We start from the raw sequence: 4356 nt of genomic DNA, 5'->3' as shown, positions 1-4356 counted from the left end.
CACGAGTTTTCTCACTTCTACCCTTCTGATTCTCTCCCCCATCCCACCACAAGGGGAGTGAGCAAGTGGCTGTGTGGTGCTTATTTGCCAGCTGGGGTTAAACCACAACAAGAGCAGAACCCAAAATTAAGATATTCTCTGTGTGCATATGGGTATTATGGATGTTTTGAATGCACAACAACTTTCCACTAAGTTGTCTGGAATAAACTCAAGAGAAAACATTAATAGATTATGGTGGAGGTTGAAATGTTTCACTATCTGTTCTGAATTCTCTCCTGTAGTTCCTAATAAGCAATACTGAACCTTCTTCAGCAAATTAACTGTACTTTTCTCAAAATATTTTGTGCTTGCTTTTCAAAAATTTTACTTCGTACTCTTGGAACATATCACTCAAAAAATTTAAGACTTTTCTCTTCAAGTTCCCTATTTAAACTACTCATCTACTGATATGCTCCAGAACATTTGATCCTGTGATAGAAATTTTAGCCATCAGCTTTAACAATACAGTAGGGGTCATAACCAGTAATTTTCTTAACTATAAACTGTCAAACTTCTTAAGAATTATGGTATGCAAGCACCTTTGCAGGATATTCATCCAAAATCATGTGTGCACATAAACCTTAAGGAAATTATGTTGTCAAATCTCCAACATGGAATAACTTCCCTATATTTTTATCAACAAAACCCACCGGCAAATTACTGCCTCCCCTTGGTAACTTACGTCATGTAGACAGATGCATAAGTTATCTGTGATCAATCAATGTGAATTGCACCCTGATCTAGAACAATACAAGTCATTTCTACATATTTTTCTCATTTCCTACTTCCTATTACTCACTGCTCATGTCTAATAGACTTTGGTGTTCTTGCATTAGGGCTGAACAGCTGAAACCCTAGAGATTTAGGAATACAGATTGGATTTTTACGATAGGTGATTTCTACATATCTGTTTGTCATTTGCTTTTATTTGCAATTCAGAAATACTATGTCAGAAATGTTTAAGAAAATAATTACCTGGACTGGATAAATACACAACTCAATAGCCGATTATATTCTAGCTCAGCTCCAATATATCACATTTACAGCCTCATGAGGTGCTGGCAAAAGAAAGGAAAAGATAAGTCCTCTTAACTTCCAGAAAGGAAGCCTGAACCGTACACCTCTCCCCCCACCTTTTCTTTTCCCCAAATAATAATAAAAAAGAAAGCAAAATCCTTCTTTTTTCTAGACAAGGCATTCTGTTTTTCCCTGTCACCAATGACTGGCTTGGTTAATTTAGAACATGATCGCTTCCTACGCCAGCACATTTGGGGTTTCCTGTGGCAAAAGGCTCATAAATCTGTTCACTCACTTTGTCTGCCCAAGTCATTACAGGACGCTTGGTGAACATCGAAGTCTTGCATATCCTTTTAACAGAGGAAAGATGTGGCTGGTCTTCATTTTCATAACTTACTTAACTTCCGACACTACGGATACATACTGTCTCCGTATAAACCAATAACCCCAGACAAGAAAGTGCTGGAGGACACACATACAACTGAACTGCTAGCAGTACACCCTGAATCTGAAAATGGGTAAGGGAGATGTTCTCCAAAAAGAAAAAAAAACAAACTCACGTGATTAGGTTGGCAATGGTTTTGTTATTTAACAAGGGAGCAGAGAGCACTGAGGAGAAATGGGTAGACAAGTATTTGTGCTACAAGAATATTAAAGACATGTGGGTTGCACGTTAGCATAAGGCTTAAGGGTTGCAGATTCAAACTAATAGCAACTGGAAGAGATTCCTAGACTAAAATTTGTAGAAGGTACCTCTGCTTTCCACAAAAGATATGGTTCTATATTGCACATAGATAAGTTTGCCACACAGGTTGTATGAGACAGTGTATCATATTACATTCTTCAGTCTGACAATTGTTATTTTTTTCTTTACATCTTCTGGCTATCAGGACAGCTGCCTGTCTGGACTGCTTTCACACTTCACATTTCTAAAATTAGGAATAAAAAAACCTCATGAACTTTCAGTATTTATCCTATCAAGAAAATACAAAGTCCAAACCTAATAATCCAATACCAATCAAATCAGTAAAGGATAACGATATGTAAAGATACAGAAGAGAAGCAACAAGCACGCCACATTTATCCTTGCAGGAACTCCATTACAGTCAGCGTAGTTATACCACTCCACCTCTGCAGTACCTAAACATTTTGGAGAAGAGAGTTTAAAACTCTCAGAAAAAAACTTAAGTTTGAAAGGATACACATTTAGGTGTAGTGCATAGAGTGCAGTGCATAGAAACGCACTCTCATCAACAAAAATAATTGGAGCTTGCAAATAAACATTACTTCACAGCTTTTCCACCTGAACCATGAGGAAAAAGAGAGCATTAAAGAAGGTTTCTATGTTGCTGAAGTACAACAGAGCTTCTACTGAGAAAAGGAATTAGGATATGTATTTACAAAGAAGCTGCTTGGCGCTGCTCAGAGTTAAGTCCCTCATTTCCTTCACTAAATTATTAACAGAAACCTAATCTAGCGCCAGATCACCAAACCAAGAATACTTCCTGGAAAGAAAAACAGCAAAAAGAGAGAGGAAAAGGCTACTAGAGTAAAATAGAGGAGCACAGCTGTTACGTATGTACATATACGTATATTAAAAATATACATTGCATACATGCATGCACACAACACACACCTACATGGAAAAAATAACAAACACCCACATATGGGGAATCACGAATGTGCACTAAGCACAACTTTGCATCTACATAATGCAGTTTTACAGCAGCATGATTATCTATTTTAAAAGATAACACAGTCATATAAACATTTTGCAGTTATAGTAGATACCAAAACACAATAAATGTAAACGAATGCTGTGCTTCTGGACCAGTACTGCTAATACACCAAGGTTCAGAAACAATTTCCCCTGTTGTTTAAATAGATTTGTGCAGCGCAAACACCTGCAGCAGGCTCAGGTGAGCACTGGAACGGGCACTCGGCCAAAGGCTGGGGAGTCGGTAGATTTTTGACATGTGAAGAAGTATCAGCTATTGCAGGCAGCGAGAACTGCTCTTGGCAGTGATTGTAGGTGGAAGGAAAAACCAAACCAAACAAAAATACCCTCAATGGTCTTCCCTCCCCGCCCCCCCCCTTCAAGGCAACAGGAAGAAACCATAACTAAATAATCTGAAATCAGTATGTGTCCTCAGTCATAAAGAGAAAACAATCTCTAACAGTGTAGTGGTAAATCAGGGGAAATCGTGTTAGAATATTTAAATGTATTTTGAAAACTTTGTTTTATAACATTTAAATTAATTTTGAAAATAGCTGCTGTTCGCTTAGATGACCAAAAGGTACATAGCAAATGGGATGTAACAGAATAGCATTTAAAAATGCTATTCTGAAAATTCTGATAAGCAACCTGAAATCTGAGTACCACCTAATTATATTTTTTTAAATAGTTTGTTTTCTTGTCTTCTTCATCAATTAGTAAAGGTTCTGTGGAAGAGAAGTTCAGCATATCTGTTAATAGGGACAGCATAGAATACAAATCACAGATATGTTTCGATGTGTTGGCAATGCAGAATATCAGCTCTGTGTGTGCGTGCGCACACAAAGCATCACACAGGTCATTTTTAACTTGTGAATTAATAAAACTTCAAAATGGAGTACAAATATTTTTGTTCAACTAAGGTGAATCTCAACACTCCATGAGAAGTCTATGAATGTAATTATAGAATTTACCATAGGAAAGAAAAAGCCAGATTTTCCAAGAGAACAAGTAAAAATTTAGGGTGGTAAATTTGGTAATAAAGCTGAAGCAAAGTCAATTACACTCACTAAATTTTCATTTTCTTCTACAAAAATTTCAACTTTCACTTGAAATGAACTTCACAAATAGGCGGCCTTTGATGCATGGAGTGTTCCCAGAGGAGCTCAATGCGTGATGGAACTAAGGACTTCAAACTCCAAAAAGAAACTTGGAATAGTCTTGACTTGACTGAAGCCACTCTGAATTTGTCCTTACTTTTAGGGAAGGTATGATGTTGCTCAGGGTGGGTAGACAGAGGGATTGATTTACCTCCTTCTCTTAAAAGAACTGCTTTTCAGAGATCCCTCCCTCCCTCCAGAGGAGCTCAATGCGTGATGGAACTAAGGACTTCAAACTCCAAAAAGAAACTTGGAATAGTCTTGACTTGACTGAAGCCACTCTGAATTTGTCCTTACTTTTAGGGAAGGTATGATGTTGCTCAGGGTGGGTAGACAGAGGGATTGATTTACCTCCTTCTCTTAAAAGAACTGCTTTTCAGAGATCCCTCCCTCCCTCCCTCTCCCTCTCTCAACAAGAAAGAGCCA

The sequence above is a fragment of the Aptenodytes forsteri genome, unplaced genomic scaffold, assembly GCF_000699145.1.
Source record: "Aptenodytes forsteri isolate BGI_AS27 unplaced genomic scaffold, ASM69914v1 Scaffold125, whole genome shotgun sequence".
Taxonomy (NCBI): Eukaryota; Metazoa; Chordata; class Aves; order Sphenisciformes; family Spheniscidae; genus Aptenodytes; species Aptenodytes forsteri.
This window is presented reverse-complemented; position numbering follows the sequence as displayed.